This window comes from Puma concolor, chromosome C1 (genome assembly GCF_028749965.1).
Source record: "Puma concolor isolate L17-30 chromosome C1, mPumCon1.1.hap2, whole genome shotgun sequence".
In the NCBI taxonomy this organism is placed as follows: Eukaryota; Metazoa; Chordata; class Mammalia; order Carnivora; family Felidae; genus Puma; species Puma concolor.
Window position 1 is genome coordinate 129,102,611 of NC_141674.1, and position 21,389 is coordinate 129,123,999.

Below are 21,389 nucleotides of genomic sequence, written 5' to 3' on the forward strand. Positions count from 1 at the left end.
TCTGTTAAGTTTGTTTTCTCTCTCTCCCACCATCTCCTCCGTGACCATTTCCTATTTGGAATGCCATTTCTTGGGCTCCTACCTGTGACTAAAGGATGCCTATTGTGTAAGAGTGCAGTGAGATCTAAAATTATGTTGACTCATGGGTGGCTCAGTTGGTTGAGCATCTGACTTTGGCTCAGGTCATGATCTCGCGGGTCATGAGTTCGAGCCCCACGTCAGACTCTGTGCTGACAACTCAGAGCCTGGAGCCTGTTTCAGATTCTGTGTCCCCCCGTCTCTCCACCCCACCCCTGCTTGTGCTCTGTCTCTGTCTTTCAAAAATGAATAGACAGAAAAAAATTTTAAAAAATACAATTATATTGACTCCATATCACCTCCTTCAGTTTTACTCTCTTTCCTCCCTTGTTAGAAGAACAGGATTCAGAGTCTGGATCCTTCATATCTTGCATATTAGTAACCCCTATTTACTCATTAAGATATACCTGAGTTGCTCTTGATTGTAGACTAGCCCTGACTGGCTGCTAACCTATTGGGAACAGTTCCTTGAAAGCTTTGTGTTCAGTTCTTGGGTTTCTTTTCAAGATTTCAAAGTTAATATGGATGCTTTAGACTGCCAGAGATTGGCCTCCAGAGGGAAGGGGTTTAGTGGGTAGTGAAATAACCCAGTATTCTTTAATGAGTCATTTGGGATGGGGTCTTCCCTGTCTTCTAAAAGCTACCTTCAGTCAACCAAAAATGTCTACACACATTTCCAAAAGACCCCCTGGGGGGTGGCACTGTTCCAGGTTGAGAACCACTGACATGATATCAACACTGTACCCAAACCAAAATCAAACCAACAATAGCCAAATTGGTCAGTAAACATTTTTACTCTCATGTGAAATTAACAATGGCCAAGGCTACACTGACTATGCCCACTCTCTGTGGATTTATGTAAAAGCAGTAATCATTTGTTTGCATTTTACCTATCTAATTTCCTTTGAAAACTGAAATTCCCATTGACATCGGTCAAATGGATAATGGCAGTAATGTTTTCTTCTTGGTTTTCTAGTTTGTATTCATTTCCTAACTTCCTTTAAGCCTTATCTAGGAATTCACTTGCCAGTTTGGGGCATCTCCCGTATTAGACTTTCATATATCTGCTTTCAATATGAACCTGTAGATTTTTGGGTTCCTATAAAGAATCCTTCTTTGAAAGCTTACTGCTGTCTTTTTTGTTACAGGAACTCCTTTTCCTACTCTTCTTTACTAAACAAAAGCAATACCTTCCATCTAAACTTGCTTTATAGGATAGTGCTCAATACTTAATGTTAGCTGAATAAGAAAAATGATTTATTTTCATATATCAAGAAACACATTAGCTAGCTCTGGGATTTTACTATAATGTCATTACTGACCTACACTGTAATAGTCCAATTTTGTAGTACGGAATATCTTTTGGAAGTGTTTAAGAAGGTTGAAAAAACAATTTTAACATTTAAGTTTCACAAATGTTAGAAATATTTCTTTTGAACAGTTGGAAACATTAACTAGAGTCTGTTTATTTCAGTGGCAAAAAGAAAAAGAAGAGAATCCCTTACTTGCTAATCAATAGTTACCATAGATTGCTTTTTTTGCAACCCGATTTCACCTTCAAATTCACTGACCTATGTTCCAACCAAGTCTATAATTTAATTCAGGTCAGTTCAGATATATTTAAGTCATTACCTCCTCTGCAGCCAACCAGCATTTGATTTTTCATAGTTCAGTGTCACTTTTTAATTGCTAAGACTGTGACTTTGTATGCACACGTGTGAACACACACACACACACACACACACATATCCAGGCACATCTTTATACATTACACATACTCTTTTTGTCACTGTGGAATACTTCTCCTGGATTAGTGTTACTTTGAAGGAAATATAGAACTTACAGAGATTGGCATACTGCCTTTTTAACGGGATCAACATAAATTTTTACTACATTCCCCAAGTAAGCTGTTATTAAAGGCTCAATGTAATTTAGTATATCTCTATGCATGTAAGAGTGTCTCCACTGTTCTAGATCCCCGGATGGGTAACTTCGGTTTTACTTCTGCTCTCAATAACACGGGCATGATGGAATCATTGTACAAATAGGATAATTGTGTAACTATTACCTTGAAATAGTGTTTGAAAGAAGAAAGCCTTCTAAAACATATAGACTTTCCTTTTTTTTGAAGTTTATTTATTTTTGAGAGAGAGAGAGAGAGAGGGAATGCACAGGCAGGAGATGGGGCAGAGAGAAAGGGAGACTGAGAATCCCAAGTAGGCTCTGTCCTATCAGCCTAGAGCCCGACAGAGGGCACAAACTGACAAACCATGAGATCATGACCTGTGTGGGCTGAAATCAAGAGCAGACACTTAACTGAATGAGCCACCCAGGTGCCTCTGAAGTTTCCTTTTTTTTTTTTTTAATATTAAAAACTTTTTTAATCTTTATTTTTTAGAGAGAGAGAAAGAGACAGAGTGCGAGTGGGGGAGAACAGAGAGAGGGAGGCACAGGCAAAGCAGGCTCCAGGCTCTGAGTTGTTAGCACAGAACCCGATGCAGGGCTCAAACTCATGAACCATGAGATCAAGACCCGAGCTGAAGTCAGATGTTTAACTGACTGAGCTACCCAGGCGCCCCTGGAGTTTCCTTTTAGATATGTGTCCATGTTAGGTGGAATAAAACATTATTCTGATGGATGGTGGTCTACGGAAATTTGATTTTATTTGAAAAAACGATTTTATATTCTGTGACTTAAGGAATCCCTGACCTGTTAGTATCTGAACTCCCACATTGTTTCTCATAATGAATTATGTGCTATATAGTACTTTATGTAGTATATGCTTAAAAATGTTTTTCAACTCCCAGGCCACCAACATTTTATCCAGGCATTATATTTGCATCAGTTTCAACTATTTTTACAAAACAAAATTTTGTGTGTGTGTGTGTGTGTGTGTGTGTGTGTGTGTGTGTGAGACTACCTCCTTCTTTTGAGAGGTAAACATATTAAGAAGCATAAGAGCTTGGGTCAGACCGCCTGGTTTTGAAATCTATCTCCACCATTTCCTGACTTATTTCACCTCTCTGTGGCTTATATTCATTATCTTCAAATAGGTGATTATTTTGTGGGATCTTTTCCACAAAGTGGGATGTAATACTGTGTGACTTGTCACTGCGAGATCAGAATAGAACACTGTAAAACTGTAATCAAGGGGGAAATGGGTGTTTTCACCTGTTAATCACAAAGCTAAGTGAATCTCTGTATATTCAATTTGTACCAAAACTGCTCTGAAATTGTTGTATTTTGGGAGTAAAACATTTTCAAGATGAGCTGTTTTCAAGTAGAGGCAGATTTGTATAGGTTTCCATAGTTTTCTCATGTTTTCTGTCTTAGAAGTTGGGATGGTGGGCTAAGACTCTATAGGAGCTATAAGAGAGGAAGAAGACAGAGAGAGGGAGGCAGAGAGGGAGAGAAAGATACTAAGAGAGGGATGTCAAGAGAGGGAGAGAGAGATATCAACTTTTCAGATTTTCTTTTGAATTTGCTTGCTTCTCAGGTAGCACAAAACTTTTGTAATGCCCAGAATACCCTAGGATCTTGCAGGCCTTCATTTTATGGCCTGTGCAGTTCCCTGGGCTTGTTGTGAGCTCAGCCTTTTTGTCTACCACAGGATCTCCTCTTCATCCTTCCAAATACTTCCAGGGCCACTTCATTCATGAAGCCTTTCCTGACATTCCTAGGTTGACCTGCAATTTTTTTCTTACAGTTCTCCCTTATCCTCTCTGTAATGTACATTCTAGGAATAGTCCTAAGTCTGGATGGTTTATGTATCTCTGCCTGCAATATCATTTATGACTTGGAAGGCAGAGATACTTATTTTTACAAGTAGTATAACTTGTAGCTCTATCTGCCATGAACACTGGAGAAACAGACCTAAATAACTTAAGAATTAAAAGAAATCTTGAAAACTTTTTTTTCTGTTCAGATTTCTCATTTTAGAGATGAGAAAAACTGAGGACCCTCAAAGAGCAGTTGCCATCCTGTAGACTTGGTTGTATTCAGAATCATTTGAGATAGCATTGGATGGATACATTTGGAATATAACCCATTTTAAAACAGAGAGATGGTAGGGCTAGTTCGGTTTGACCCTGAGCTTTATAGAAAGGTTTATTTTGATCTCAGCTTGAGGTAGTTAAGACCACCTGTTCAAAAGGTTCACATAGTTTGTTCTTTCTCCTTCTGTTCCCTGATTCATTACTCTCTGGTTAGCATCTACATTAGGAGAAGAAAAATGGCAGCATGGCAAAGGAAGGGCCCATTAAAGGGCTCTAACAAGTGTAAGAGAGCATTTTGAAAGCAGGGAGGGTGGTTTGAATAGTATTGTAATGCAATTGGCAAGGCAGTGAGTGGAGTTGTGTCTGAGGGCTGGAATGTGATTGTGCAGCTTTGAAAGGCTGAAACGAAGGCAGTAATTTTTAGCACATGCTGTGATCTGGAGGGCTAGCACTAAGAGGAGACTTCAGAGAAGGAAATGATAGTATCTTAAACCAGAGCATTATTTCATTCTGGTTGCATAATGTGGACTTAGTGGTTAAACTGTTATTGTAGCGAAATGGCTTATGCATATTTAGTGAGCTGCTTGTATCGAAATGAGTGGCTGTTACAATAACACAAATGCATGTGTGGTTTCCGAACAGTTAATAATTGTTTAATAAGCAGTTCCTTGTAAACCTCCCTGAGTCACTATAACTTGGGTTGAGATGGATTATTTTTCCCCATTATTAGGGACAGAATAAGAAATAGCTGGTAACGAGGGAAACACTTTCAATGTAAGGGGAACATTAATGGGGTAAACTGCCAGTTACCATGACGAGAGATTTTTGGAGCTGACAGAAATGTACCATGTGGGAAAGGAAGTGAGAATAGCCAGAGGCGATACAATCCCATGGATCCTTGGAGAATTATCTTCCTTTCATTTCCAAATAAATTTTAGCGATATATGTTCAGTGAAAGCAAATGGGAAAGCTATCACTAGTAAGGGAGCCAGAATATTTTGGCTGAAGTATTGACTTTCTTTGTAACAGGAACAGTGAACGTAGCTTCTCTTGATTTCAGAAACATACAGAGCAGGAGTGAAGTCCCCTGTCCTCAGGTCACTTCTCCTGAGAGGATTACAAAATAGTGCACACACAAGCGCGCGCGCGCACACACACACACACACACACACACACACACACACACGCTGCTGTGATTGCTCTCTGAGGACCCAATGTTATGGTCCATCAAGCATTCTTACATGTGTACTACTGACTGTAATCCCTTTAGAAATGATTTATAAATTAAATTTATATATACGTGTGGTATTTGATCACTGCTTTTGTACCCAGGAGTGGGTAAAACCCACTATGATTTGTCTACAATAAAATATTAAGCAGCCTGCTAAATATTTAATTCACCTGCTGAACTGCAACAGAGTGGTTTAGAAATGTGAGACCTTTCTCTTCACTTAGAGGGACACTTGCTGTATAACCAAATAAATTATTAATGCCATTATTATTATTTAGATCTTTATTATCACCTAATGATGGGCATGCTAGGAAACATTTCTCCTGCAACAAATAGAGCTAATATCTAACAACAGATTCAGTGCTACTGTTTTTTGGAGAGTAAATGTAAGCTCATAAAAATTATGAGTCATAGCTCAGCTAAAGAAAAAGATGTTTATTTTTAAAAAAAAAACATTTGATCAACTATCCAGAAACATCCTCGATATTACAGATTCGTCTTTCATGGATTTAGATATGGATGAAATCATATTTCCTGGAATAACAATGCATATATAAAAAAGACGTGTTGATTTGTTTTGGCTGAATTTTCATTAAGCCTGCAATAAATTCGTATAATGAGCACTCAAGACCATAAAAAAGAAGGAAAAAGCAAATTCTCCACCAAAAACCTAATCGAGCTATTGTGATTGAGTCTTAATTTTGATGCTGGCTTTCATTGCAGTCGAGGCTGGGAGGCGTGTTGTGATGGGTTGCAAAATTCTTGTTGTCAGTAAGGAGGGAGCCTGTCAATTTTTATAGATAAGCTTCTGTCAACATGAAATTCTGAAAGAAATATTTTACATAGGACCATGTGTAGAAGGCTGTGGGCATTATGAAAGTTAAGAGTCAACAGTGGCTGTTTGATAGTAAATACCAATGCAGTTTTTTACGTTGGTTGTTTAATATAGAATAAAAAATGAGATCCTATACTCCTATACAAAGATTGGTGTGTGATTTGGCCTCTGAAAGACATGTGGCGGTGGAAAGAGCTTGTTGTATGAACACTAGTTTGTGCACTTATATCTGTGTGATCTTCAACAATTTAATGATACTCAGTTTCCTCATCTACAAAGATCTTCCTTTTAGAGTTATTGAAAGATACAATGAATTAATATGCTTATGTAGAGATTGAAGGTCAATGTCAGGTCATTCCTTTGTCTCTTAGCCCTGTGCTATAAATGACTGTACTACAACACACACAAACATCTTTTTCATTTGAGTATCATCCTTAAATATATTAATACTGGGGAAAATAGATCTGATTCTTTATTAAATTTAAAGCCATGATGATCAGTATAATATCAAAGTTTAGCTTGGGGGTGTTTCAATAATGTTATGGTGTTTTGTCAGCCAGAGTGTTAAGATCTTGGGCATTAGTCTTTGAAGCTTTAGATTGTATTGAACAGGAGGCTCTGGATCAGCCTTTCTACAGACGACCTGGAGCTACCTAATTATTTGCATCCTTTTCTTGAGGTCCCTTTTTCGGTTTGGGTACTTTTTAAAAAGTCTTTAGAGTAACTTCTGTTTGGGCACTTCTTTTAAGTACCTTTCAAAGAAAACTTGCTTAATTATTAAGATAGAGGGGTCATGCTGCTTCCAGATAGTGGTCAGTATGACTTCCTTGGCATCAGGGCCACCTTGGCAGGTTCACTTTTTGTCCTAGGGAAATGATGCCCCCTACAGTCACTATGTGGATGATAGTCCAGGAGTGATGCAAGCAGGAGAATTTTTGGGCTGGTGGCTAAACAAAGTTAAGTTAGAATTGCATGAAGTCCACATAGCAGTCTGGTAAACTGAACTAAACTTTCAAGGACTTGGGGGCATGACTGTTCTTCTCCCTACAAAAATACTGGAAGTACAAGTGCTTCCATACAATCATTACTGTTACTGCTCTTGGGACTTGATCAGGTAAGCAGCACTGTCTCTTATTGGCTCCCTTCAACTGCTACACCTTCTGTTGGGATGGACTCCCATACATTTGGCAGTTAAACGATTCAGTGATCAAACTTCCGTCTTTTTAAGTTCGCTTGAATCAGAAACAGAGGGGAGGAAAAATATAGTACATTTAAATAGCATTTTTATGTCTCCACCAGGGGGATGAGAGAGGTGATCTGTTTTGTCTGAAGAGAGATAGCCTCTAACTCTAAAATGGCAGCAGTGAGAGTGGGTCTTGCTAAATCGAGCACAGTCAGAGTCTTTGGAGTTGTGTGGAGGTAGATCAGCTAACCAGTTTCCCATGTGTGTTGAAGAGCAGCTAATGTTTGCCCCTCCAGATCCATTCTTCCCCTTTATTTGTTCTACAGTGAGCTCCAGCAGGCAGAACTGTATTGGCTTCATCTTTTGTCTCCTTTGCCCATTGGCTTCTGATTGGGTTTGGCCAGTGGGAGGAACTTAGGGTCAGAGAAAATTAAGGGTAGAGTCTTTATTCCCCTGGCGTCCTCCCTGCAAGGTCTCTAGCTCCTGTCAGGTGGCCTTCTTCACCTGGATTTTTGTCTCAAGCTCTGGTAACTGCTCTGTCCTCTGGTCACTACAGGCTGGGGGCTGGTAGCAGCTCTGCTGTCATTAGCTCTGGTGTATCACGCTATTCCTCATGGCTTTTCCACATCCAGCCAACACCTGTGTCAATAATTCTTTACTAGACTTTCTTCATATACCCAGTTCGAGAGTGCCATTGGTGTCTTCCAGGGCCTTGGATTGCTGTTGTCCTTTAGTGCTGTTGTCCATCTGGAGGGTCGGAGCCCCAGAGAGATGTAGGCTAGGAAGGATTCTGGCTTCTGGTAAATATAGCCAAATATAAGTTGGTTAAGGCATTGCCAAAGTTGACTCTTTTTTTCTTGCAGGCCACTGTATTTATTTTAATATAATTTATTGTCAAATTGGCTACCATACAATACCCAGTGCTTATCCCAGTAAGTGCCCTCCTCAATGCGCATCACCCACTTTCCCCTCTCCTCCACCCCCCATCAACCCTCAGTTTGTTCTCTGTATTTAAGAGTCTCTTATGGTTTGCCTCCCTCCCTCTCTGTAACTTTTTCCCCCTTCCCTTCCCCCATGGTCTTCTGTTAAGTTTTTCAAGATACACATATGAGTGAAAGCATATGGTATCTATCTTTCCCTGACTTACTTCGCTTAGCATAATACTCTTCAGTTCCATCCACGTTGCTGCAAATGGCAGGATTTCATTCTTTCTCATTACCAAGTAGTATTCCACTGTATATATAAACCACATCTTCTTTATCCATTCATCAGTTGATGGACATTTAGGTTCTTTCCATAATTTGGCTATTGTTGAAAGTACTGCTATAAACATTGGGGTACATGTGCCCCTATGCATCAGCACTCCTGTATCCCTTGGATAAATTCCTAGCAGTGCTATTGCTGGGTCATAGGGTAGTTCTATTTTTAATTTTTTGAGGAACCTCCACACTGTTTTCCACAGGGGCTGTACCAGTTTGCATTCCAACTAGCAGTGCAAGAAGGTTCCTGTTTGTCCACATCCTTGCCACTATCTGTAGTTTCCTGAGTTGTTCATTTTAGCCACTCTGACTGGTATGAGGTGGTATCTCAGTGTGGTTTTGATTTGTATTTCCCTGATGATGAGTGACGTTGAGCATCTTTTCATGTGTCTGCTGGCCATCTGGATGTCTTCTTTGGAAAAGTGTCTGTTCATGTCTTATGCCCATTTCTTCACTGGATTATTTGTTTTTCGGGTGTGGAGTTTGGTGAATTCTTTATAGATTTTGTATATTAGCCCATTATGTGATATGTCTTTTGCAAATATCTTTCCCCATTCTGTCAGTTGTCTTTTAGTTTTGTTGATTGTTTCCTTTGCAGTGCAGAAGCTTTTTATCTTGACCACGTCCCAGTAGTTCATTTTTGCTTTTAATTCCCTTGCCTTTGGAGATGTGTTGAGTAAAAAGTTGCTGTGGCTTAGGTCAGAGATGGTTGTTTCCTGCTTTCTCCTCTAGGATTTTGATGGTTTCCTGTCTAACATTCAGGTCTTTCATCCATTTTGAGTTTATTATTGTATATGGTTTAAAAAAAATAGTTTCATTCTTCTGCATGTTGGTGTCCAGTTCTCCCAGGAATTATGCTACTTCTTCAGTATTGTAGAGTGAATTTTTTTCCCTCTTTTCTTGCCCATGATATGTTAGAAGTTTTTGGAGTCGTATTGTGGAGTCAGAATGGTATATAGGTTTTGGAATCAGGAAAACATGGGTTTGAGTTCCATCTCTCCCACTTCCTAGCTATATGGCCCCTAGGTGCTTTATATAATCTTTATTTCTTTATCTATAAAGTGTGAGAATAATACTTGGGTCCTGTGGTTGTTAGGAGACTAAGTAAGATGATGTTTGTAAACTACCAAGTATAGTGTGTGTATATATTGGAGACCTGGTGATGAGATATGGCATAGCTTAGCAAGAGGACACAGAAATATGTGATATTCAATCTTGAGTTCATTTTCATGAATGCCTTTACATTTTGGGATAGTTTTAAATTTATATAAAAGATCTAAAGATAGTACAGAGTGTGTTCCCATCCCCAGTACCCGGTTTCCCTTATTGTAACATTTTATGTCACCATAGTACTTTGATTACAGCTGATGAACATCTACTGATCTATTATTATTTTTTTAATGTTTATTTTTAGAGAGACACAGAGCGTGAGCGGGGAAGGGGCAAAGAGAGAGGGAGACACAGAATCCAAAGCAGGTTCCAGGCTCTGAGCTGTCAGCACAGAGCCAACGTGGGGCTTGAACCCATGAACTGCAAGATCATGACCTGAGCAAAGTTGGCGGCTTAACTGACTGAGCCATCAGGCTCCCCTGATCTAGTCTTATTAACTAAATTTTATACTTCATTCTGATTTATAACTTGTTCCCTGGTTTCTTTTTTCTGTTCTGTGATCCCATTCAGGATACCATATCACATTTAGTCATATGTCTCCTTAGGCTCCTTTGGACTATGATAGTTTGTCACTTTTTTGTTGTTGTTTGTTTGTTTGTTTGTTTTAATAAACTTGGTCAGGGATTTTGTAGAATGTTCTTTTATTTTGGATTGCCTAATATTTTTCTCATGATTATATTGGGGCTCTGGATTTTTGGGAGGAAGGACACGTAGGTATAGTATTCTCAGCATGTCAAGGGTACATACTATCAATGTGACTCATCATTACTGAGTTAACCTTTTAGCATTGATCAGCTGGCTGAGTTCATGTTTATCATGTTACTATTTATTTCCCACTTTTCTATGCTTTGCTCTTTGTAAGTGAGTCACTAAGTATAACCCAAACTTAAAGGATGGGAAGTTGTGTGCTACCTCTTGAAAGGGAGGAATATTTACATAAGTTACTTTGAATCTTTTTTTTTTTTTGTACACAAGATTTATTACCCCCTTTCCCTTTATTTTCTTATCCACTCATTTATATCAGCATGCACTCATGACTGTCTTATACTTTGGGTTATAATATAATACTACACTATTTATTTTATTGCTCACATTAGTCTGATTTTGGCTATGGAGTATTCTTTCAGTTGGCTCCTTTGTCCCTTTGATATAGTCCCTCATTTTGTTTTTTTGAACACCTCTTTATTTTCTGGTACTACGAGATGTTTTGGCTCATCTTATGTATTTTTCATCCCATCCTATAAGTAGTCATTTTTTCAAGAATGCTTTGATCTTTTTATTGGAGAACAGTATTAGAAATTAAGATCTGGGCCCTGAGTGTGCTCTTTGCTATTGTGGAGTCATTGCTTCTAGACCCTCTCAGCCAACAGAGCAAGGAAACATGTCCAGGCATAGCTCAGGGACATCGCAATAAAGTGAATATTGCAAAAAGTGAGTCAAGAGAATTTTTGTTTCCCAGTGCATGTAAAGGTAATGTGTACACTTTACTATAGACCAGTAAGTGTGCAATAGCATTATGTCTAAAATAAACATGGGTGCCTGGGTGACTGAGTCGGTTAAGTATCCGATTTCGGCTCAGGTCATGAGCCCTGCATGGGGCTCTGTGCTGACAGCTCAGAGCCTGGATGGAGCCTGATTTGGATTCCGTGTCTCCCTCTCTCTGCCCCTTCCCTACTCATGCTCTGTCTCTCAAAAATAAACATTGGAAAAAAAAACCAATGTACATACCTTAATTTAAAAATACTTTGTTGCTAAAAAATGCTAACCATCATCTGAGCTTTCAGCAAATCCTTGATGCTGGTGGTTGCTGACTGGCCAGGGTGGTGGTGGTTAAACGTTGGGGTGGTTGTGTCCTTTTTTGAAAGGAAGACCACAATGCAGTTTGCTGCATCAATTGACTTTTGCTTTCATAAATACTTTCTCTGTAGCGTGTGATGTTGTTTGATAGTATTTTACCCACAATAGAACCTCCTTCAAAATTGGTGTCAGTCCTCTCAAATCCTGCCACTGCTTCATCAATGGAGATTATGTAATATTCTAAATCCTTTGTTGTCATTTCAACAATCTTCACAGCATATTCAAGAGTAGATTCCGTCTCAAGAATCCACTTTCTTTGTTCATTCATAAGAGTCCATTCAAGACTCTTGAATGAAAGAGTCCATTCAAGTTTTTTTAAAATTTAACTTAGTTTAATTTATTAATTTTGAGAGAGAGCGAGAGAGTGCGAGCATGCACCTGAGTTGGAAAGGAAGAGTGAGAGAATCCCAAGCAGGCTCCATGCTCAGCATGGAGCCCAACGCAGGACTTGATCCCACAACAGTGAGATCATGATCTGAGCCAAAATCAAGAGTTGGATGCTTAACTGAACGATTCTGGTGCTTGGTCTTGGGGTGGTGGTGATGACAGTAATGAGAAAAATGCCAGCCAGCATAGTTGTGTAGTTTGTGCACTACCCAAAATACATACCGAGCTGGCAATCCAGCTACATTCCATTTGCTAAGCTTTTTATTTTGTGGCGCTTTAGCTGAGAGGAAGACATCTCTTTGACAATCCCTCCTCACTAGACAGAAGTGGGTGCCTTTTTATAATTCATGCAAAGACAAGATGTGTGTTACCTGTGCTCGGTATCAGAAGTGGTTGGATTTAGTTTGGGAGATTTGGGGTAGTTAACATGAGAGGAGAGGAGTGTAACAAGTGCCTTTGTCTTTTACTTTTCACTTCTGCTGTCACGTGCTGCTGCCTGAGTTCATGGCCCATGAAAGCTTTTCCTGGAAAGCAGAGTAGCCACCGAGGAGCTAAGCTGAACTTTGAATTTTCCAGAGAGTAGTCTTTCAAAGAAATTGCTCCTGCCAGAGGAGAAGCAAAACAGACCCAAGTCATTTGTTTCAGGCTTCTCTCCTTGAGCAGATAGAAGTGATATCTCTTTAAAAATGTCTCTATGCGACTATAAAAGCGGTCACTAAGTATAAAAGGAGAGAGACATAGATACCTATGCCAGTTTCCAGGCTGAGTCTGGTAGTTAATCTCCCACTCCCTGCTGCAAAAGTGGTCGGAAGATATGTCTTGTCCAAAAATGAAACCATAAAAGATACATCATGTGCTCTGTAGCTGCTGAAATGGTGTGGTTTCTCTGGGAATGTCTTAATCAAGCTAGTTGTTGACTATTGCTTACATTGGGTTCCTTTATGAAGGGTAGCTTCGCCCATAGGCATTTTCTAGCAGTGTTGGGGGCACAGAACATGGATGTGTCCTTTAACACTGTATACTTTAGTTGGCTTGTGTGCCATTTTTGCTTAGATAAACGGAGTATGATCCAGGAGGCATTGGAGCTGTGCCAACCTTTTTTGAAAGGTGAAGAAATAAAAAATGATGACACTGTTGTAACCCTTGGGTTGGCACTGCTCCTGGCAGGAGTTGTTTGAGTTTCTTTATGGGCACATCATTCTTTTTTTTTTTTTTTTTTTTTAATTTTTTTTTTCCCAACGTTTATTTATTTTTGGGACAGAGAGAGACAGAGCATGAACGGGGGAGGGGCAGAGAGAGAGGGAGACACAGAATCGGAAACAGGCTCCAGGCTCTGAGCCATCAGCCCAGAGCCCGACGCGGGGCTCGAACTCACGGATCGCGAGATCGTGACCTGGCTGAAGTCGGATGCTTAACCGACTGCGCCACCCAGGCGTATGGGCACATCATTCTTAACTCCTCCTGCTCTGAACGTGAGGCATTAGGAGGCACCTCGATGTGCCTTAGGTGGTGCAGCAGGCCCCTGATGTCCTGGTGAGACTTCTTTACTCCTCAATTCCCTGCCCTCCCAACCCCCCCTCCCCCCCAAGATGGTTTCTATCCATGAACTTCTTTCTAAAGCAGCATCTTGAGGGTTGGTGTGTTACACTAGCCTGTCAGCAACATCCGTCCATAATTCATTTTATGTTCATTTAGGTAAGGGTTGGAACTAAACTCTTAAGTGTAAAACACAGTCTTGGAGGAATTTATTCTCTAGAGCAGTGGACCCTCAATCCAATACCTACTGAGATGAGGCATGTGACATCATTGAGCACAGAGGACTATGGGATCACAGCCTTCAAAAGAGGACAGCCACTGCTGAGTACACGTGATGGTCACTATTTGTAAATGTAGCTGCACTCTGGAGACATTTCAACAGAAGCGCAGGAATCACAAGTCTTGTGTAAAATCTGATTTTTTACTTCTTTTTTTTTTAATTTTTTTTTTTAACATTTATTTATTTTTGAGACAGAGAGACAGAGCATGAACGGGGGAGGGTCAGAGAGAGGAAGACACAGAATCTGAAACAGGCTCCAGGCTCTGAGCTGTCAGCACAGAGCCCGACGCGGGGCTCGAACCCACGACCGTGAGATCATGACCTGAGCCGAAGTCGGCTGCCCAACCGACTGAGCCACCCAGGCGCCCCTAAAATCTGATTTTTTAATGGTGGAAACAAATTCAAAAAAGTTCTAAACCTAGCTCAGGTCAAGCAAACCATGTCTAAAGGCTAGATTCAGCCACTGAAATTCTTACTCTTAATTAAGCTCCACCTTAGTGTATGAATGTCCTACCTTCTTCAAAATAAAATGTGTTGACAGTGGTAAGCTAATGAGCCAAAAAAAAAGAGCTGAGGAAAAGAAATTTTCACAAAAAAATAGTTCTTATGAACTATGAAATTAATGTATACAATCTAAGGAAGTAACCCAGTGACAATGGCTGAGCATTCTGTGATGTAGATAGTAAACCGTCCCAAGAAGGCAGAGGGCAAAACTCAAAATAAGACAGGTGCGAGTCCTCACCCTTATCCCTCTACTATTTCACTTGGAACTTTTTTTTTTGTTTGTTTTCTTTTGCCTGCCATGTAATGGACATTTGTCATAAGGCCTGAGGGTCTAACATAGCAAAATAACTACTCACTACTTCTACTTTGTGAGTTTGTAAAATAAAATCCAAACTCTCAACCAGAAGAAGATAGATGTCTAGTCCAATGGGGAAAAATCCAAGTCCAGGCCATATGTGGGTTGTCTGGTAGCAGGAAACATGGCAGAGGAGAGATTCACCTCTTTGCAGAACGAAGACTGTGCTTTGCAATGGAGAATTTAGTTGCAACTCCTACCTAAACTAACGTAAAATGAATTATTAAGTGAAATATAAAGCAATTTACTTGATTAGAGCACTGTTTTTCACATGATCTTCTGGATCACATGTAAGTGATTAATTAATGCTAAAGCAAGTATAGCTTGGTTGTTTAAATGTCAATAATTTGAAAACTCATTCTGGAATCCTTTTGAAATTGCCAGAGCACTCTCTGTGCACAGTTATTTCAGCCTAGAAATGGTGATTTCTTTTTCTTGTTTAATTGGCCAACACCTTCCTATGTTATTTGTATAAAGATTATCATGAAAAATTTTAATGGGGTTTGCAGTGAATTATCTGAAAAGAATATAAAAATTTATAGTGCTAAGTTGACCCAAAGCTTGGTGGTTGGCACTGATATATTGTATTTGGTTCTTTGTAATATAAAGAGCATGTTTTCATGCTGTAGCTTACATGATTTAGATAAGGTGTTGGTGAAGTAGCTGTAAGCTAAAACAGAAGCTGAGCAAAATAATCCTGATGATGATGGTGGTGATAAAATAATAATAGCAGCAACAGCTACTCTTAGGAAGTTTCTGTGTGCCAGTCACAGTATTACATTGTGTACAAACATTATCCTGTATGCTCATCCATCCAACTCAAAGAAGTAGGCACGAGTACCTTCATTTCTGAGAGGAAGAGATGGAAATTTGGAAACTTGAAGCCGTGTACTGTAGGTCACACACAAATAGGCAGTGGAGTGGAGTTTAGCCTTGAGCCCCTTTCCCTCATATGTTACCACCGTGAACTTTCTAGGTTATTCTACCAATAAATGGCAGTACTCCAATCTTCTAATTGAGGATACCATTGATTTTTGGACTACAGTAAGCTTTGTTCTAAAAGTAAACTATCTTTGAAGGCTCACACAAGCTATTGTTGTTGGGTGAATATGAATCTGTTTGCAAATACCTGATGATGCCAACGAGTAGAATCAGTTGGTGTTTGGCCAGCAGTAAGTTAAATTCCTTGGCTATTATTACATCAGTTGATTTACAAGATAACATAATAATATGATCGGGTAAAAGTGTGTCTTACATACCACAGTTTTCTTCTGTTTAATTACTTTTCCTCTCTTTATTTAATATCCTTCCGGAGGCCTCGTACTTGCTTCATTTTGATGAACATGCAATGATTTTTTTCTCCCAGTATGCCTACATCGGGTTTGAAGCAAAAGTATTGACCTGTGTGTCAAATGATCTTTCTTTTTTATTATTATTTTAATTAAAGCCATTTAACCTGCCCTCAGACAGGACTTATTGGAGTTCTTTGTGCATGCAGATCCTTTGCATTAGCCCCACAGTATGCCTATGAAGCTCATGTTGGTTAGAAAGTTAATGATGGACACTTTGCATTTCCCAAGAGAAGGGAAAATGGAAGTACTCCCTTTGAGATGACTTAAATAGAGAATTGACAAATGGCTTGACTGAATTAACATAGATTTTAGTTTGGAGACAGATGAAGGTTTCTAATTCCTGATTTCAAGTTTCAATTCACACAACTTTGAATGTCAACTACAAAAGAAAGAATACTATTTATGAAATAATTCAGTTCAAGGGCTATTCTGTGATTGATTTATTATTATTATTTTTTTAGTGAGCTCCGCAGAGTGGTTTTCTTGTTGTTGTTATTTCCAGACACATAGGGTGAAATGATGGCCGTAGTCTTCCAAGTGAGGTTGTTATGTTACTTCCTGGGCATGATCAGCTTATTTCTATGCTCATGACTCTATCAAATTTCCCTTTTAGTTTTCATTAATTTTTTTATTCTCCTCCTCAGTTCGTAGAAGGATTTTTTTCCCCTTGGATTCGCAGAAAAGTTTTGTGAATTAAGTGATCCTCATTGTATATGCGAAGATCTTTGACTCAGCAAAGTGACACAGTGACTTGCTCTCTGAGCTTGGTATGTGGCAACAGAAGGACTGGGGACCTTGGGTTTTCTGGCTTGGGCTATTGTGGGCTCCCATAATTCTCAGTATCTCCCAGGTTCTGTTACACATGCGTTCCAGAGCTTCCAGTCAGGAACTTTGACTTCTATTTTTTTTGTTTTGATTTGTTTTTAATCTTTGAATTGGGTCAGAATTTCCCTAGAGGAATTATTGAGTAAGAGTTACATGAACTGCATATATTGCTTTATTCCTGGATAAGGATGCCTAAATTCCCATATAAAATGAAAACAGGCCTTAAATGGGCAGTGGAAAAGTTAAAGCTCTATTACTAATGGGCACTCATTTAGATTAATGTCTCAGAATGGACTTAATGGTAATTATAGATGTATCATGAAATGATACCAATTGAAAATCTTAAAACTCTTTAAAAAATGTATTTTAGGGTGCGTGGGTGGCTCCATTGGTTAAGCATCCAGCTCTTGGTTTTGGCTCAGGTCATGGTCTCCATAGTTCATGAGTTTGAGCCCTACATCATGTTCTGCACTGACAGTGTGGAGCCTGCTTGGGATTCTCTCTCTCCTCTCTCTCTCTGCCCCTTCCCTGCTCTCTCTCTCAAAAAAATGAACTAAAAGAAAATTTAAAGAATATATTCTAAAATAATATACATGTTCTTATTGCTTTGATATATAATATTTTGTATGTGCAAATACATCTTCAGGAAAAATTGTTATGAACACTTGGATTTTTGCTTCCACCAGTTTATGTGAGTAGTAAGAATGCTGTTAGTCTAAAGCAGGGATTAGTGAACTATGGCTCTTGGGCCAAATCTAAACTGCTGCCTATTTTTGAATGGTTTTTAAGCTATGAAGAGTTTTTTTTTAATACTGCTTAATGGTTGAAAATAAATCAAAAGAGGAATAATACTACATTATATGTGAAATTATATCATATTCTAATTTTAGTATCTATGAATAAAGTCTAAGAGAAACACAGGCATGGTCAGCTCATTCATTTATGTATCATCTCTTTCTACTTCTGCATGGGAATGACAGTGGTGAGTAGTGGTGACAGACTGTATGGTCTGAAAACTCAAAAATATTTATTATCTAGCTCTATCCAAAAAAAATTTGCCAACTCATGATCTAAAGAAAATTATGGGAAAGTATATCAGTATTTTAATACATCTTTTATTTACTAAATAAATGGTATTGCCTCTTTGATTTTGGAGAGAAGCAGCATAGGATTTACTGATCTAGGGCAAGAATGACTTGACTGGGCCAGCCAAGACAGAGGATGTTAATCTTTTGGCCTGTTCTATAAGATGTCCCCTGCCAGTCTCCTATGACTCTTGAGTTGGTGCTGAGAGGCGTTGATTTGGAGTAATACATTGTTTCTCCTGATAAACCCTGTTAATGCTATACTCAGGTCGCCTCTCAGCATCCGCTAAGTTGGGATTTCCCATGTGTTTCCTGTTGGAATTGAAAGCAATGATCTTAGTGAATGTATGAGGTAAATTTATTAGATGCTTTTTTTTTTCTCTGATGAAGACATTTAACTTAAAATGTTAGAAAAAAAGTAATTATAACATCAAACCTTTGATTTCATGGGTGATATGAGACTCAAATATTTACATAAAAACATGAGCTGATATAAAGAAGAAATAGATAGTACTTGATACTATATAAATTTGGTAAATATTGTGAACTTAGTATGGCCAAAGTTTGTAAAATACTATTTAACAAAGATGAAAACAATTAGGTTATGAGTTCAATTGTAAGATCCGGGGCATGTGTAAAACACACAGAGAGGTAAAGTTTGACTGAAGAATGGGATAAGGGAGTGCCCAGCTGAAAGGGAGCTTCTTCTAGTCGGGAGAGAGGATTGGGGCGGGACATCAGAGTTTAACCTATGATTATATGGAACGTGAAGAAAACATTTCTGTGCCCCATGCTTTTTAGAGTTTCTTTAGGTTTGGAGTTTCATGGTCCTTAACATTATTTCATTATATCTGATTTCATCTTAGGAGAGAGATTATTGGTTGTATTGAAGCCTGCAGATTTGGGGTTTTAAGAAGCTTGAAAAGTTTCACTTGATAATGTGAAGTGTCTGTTATTGCATATACAAATTGTGAAATGGAGAATATTCTGCCTCTTCAACTTCGTATCCTGCTTCAATAGTCTATTATTTGAGGCCATTTTATAGTCTTGAAAACAATGATTTTATTAGCTGCATAGTGTTCCATTGCATGAATGGAACATAGTTTAATCAGTTCTCTATTCTTAAATTTTTGGATGTTTTATTTTGCTATTATTAATAAGAGATAAACAGCCTTCATCTTTGGTTACATTTCTGATAATTTCCTGAGGGTAGATTTCTATATGGAATTCCTTGGGTTAAAGGGTATACCTACTTGTAAGACTTAACATGTAATGACAAATTGCCCACCAAAAAGGTTGTACAGATTATGTTTTCATTTGGAATGTACATGAATGCCCTGTTTATTTATTTTCATATCTGTATTTGTATATCTGAGAAAAATTTCATGACTTTATATGGATTGGCACATTTCTTATGAATATTATACCCAAAGATTTATTTATCTGTTAGTGTGATGAATGAGATTTCTTATTCCATTATGTTCTATCAACTTTTTGCTTGTGTATTATGAAAACAATTATTTTTGGTCTATTTTGTATATGGTCATATTCCTGAATTCTAATGTTCATTCTAAAAGTGTTTAGGTTGATTTAGGGGCACCTGGGTGTCTCAGTCAGTCAAGTATCTGACTCCTGATTTTGGCTCAAGTCATGATCTCTAGGTTCTTGAGATAGAGCCCTATGTTGGATTCTGCACTGACAGCACAGAACCTGCTTGGAATTCTCTGCCCCCTTCTTTCTCTGCCACTCTCCTGCTCACACACTCTTTTTCCTTTTTAAAATAATAAATAATTTTTTTAATGTTTATTTTATAAAGAGAGAGAGAGAAACAGAGACAGAGCGACAGAGAGACAGAGTGTGAGCATGGGAGGGGCAGGGAGAGAGGAGACACAGAATCCTAAACAGGCTCCAAGCTCTGAGCTGTCAGCATAGAGCCCGATGTGGGGCTTGAGTTCACAAACTGTGAGATCATGACCTGAGCTGAAGTTGGATGCTCAACTGACTGAGCTACCCAGGCGCCCCAAAATAATAAGTAAATTTTAAAAAATTTAAAAAAATGTATTTAAGTTGATTCAGTCAGTTTGTATTTGGACAATAGAGAAGTGAGAGTAAATCCTAGGAATGAAAATCTTCCACTTTCCTCACTGTATGTGAAAATGCACAGAAAACCTCTGTTGTTGGTACATTCTTATCTAAGTCAAAAAACAATGCTAGTGAGAAACACACCAAACAAACAAAACCAATGCTAGTAAGTTAAAAGGTGATAGGATCTAATTTAGGTGAATAAAACTGGATTAATATGCAATTTTGAATGCTGTCCTTTAGGAGTAGAACTCTTAGAAATAGTAAGGTCTTGTTTGGTGTTGCTTGTTATATTTGTTTTTTTCAAAAAAGAGAATATGATTTTCTTAGAAAAGGGTGGAATTGTGTTCAGCATTACGAAGAACCTGGAATGGGTTAGGAAATGACCACAGTCCCTTGCTTCTTTTAGCTTAAAATAGAATTTATGTTTTAATTTAGTTTTTCAGCCTTTATGTGAAATTGTTTAACATGAGTGTTAAGGCCAATGGTATAATAAAATGTCACTGATTCTTCATTTCTAATTTTTTTCATTTAGCAATGTCCATTGGCTTTCAAATAAGTTGGTTTTTAGGGCACTAGACTTGGCTGCTTACAGCTCTAATAAAATGATGCTGTTATAAAGGAGAACTGTCATTTTAGGTGCTCTCAGACTTTTATACTCTTGATACCCTGGCATCTCAGTGGAGAATTAGGAATTCATGCGTGGGTGAAAGTAGATTTAATGAACATGAAAACCACTGAGAAGCTGTGTGCTTAATACCTTGCTTTGCTTATTTCTTCTCAATCCCCCAATGTCAACACTAGGAACAAAAGGCTCTAAACTGGTGTCCTTGAAAGAAATATATAATGGGCAAAATATCTCAGTCAAATTGTCATTTATCAGGGGCTTTGAAAGTCAAGATCATTATTATTTTTTCAAGGATACAAAGTATAATTATGTAAATGCACTAGTAATGCACATCTGTTGTTTTTCCTGCTCAGTATACCTTCTTCCTTTCTTTGAAATTAGGACCTTATTCTGGAGAGAATCATTACTCATTCATTCTCTCACTGCTTCTTAGGGTGGAATTGACCTCACCTTTGATGTCTCTGGATTGGATTTGTGGTCCTGACCTTGTCAATCCAAATGTCCTCCCCTGCTTTTCTCCTCCACCTCACCTCTTAAGGATTTATTCAGGAAGTGGGACATGAACCAAGCAACGCCAATGCACATTGCTCTCAGGCAGTGGCCTCAATCTGCTGTGGAGAGGCACTGAATTCCCTCTGGGGGGGCTACATGAGTGTAATGAGAGGCTGGACTTTGGGATGACCATCTGAGCCACCACTTGTAGAGGAGAAATCAGAAACAAGACGTAGAGGTTCCTGAGCTGCTTGC

General features: G+C 38.7%; 1 protein-coding gene across 5 annotated transcripts in view; it reads left to right on the forward strand.

The window, feature by feature from the left end:
* THSD7B (thrombospondin type 1 domain containing 7B) overlaps positions 1-21,389 on the forward strand; it is a 1,494,436-nt gene that overhangs the window by 655,993 nt on the left and 817,054 nt on the right. The window lies entirely within an intron of this gene.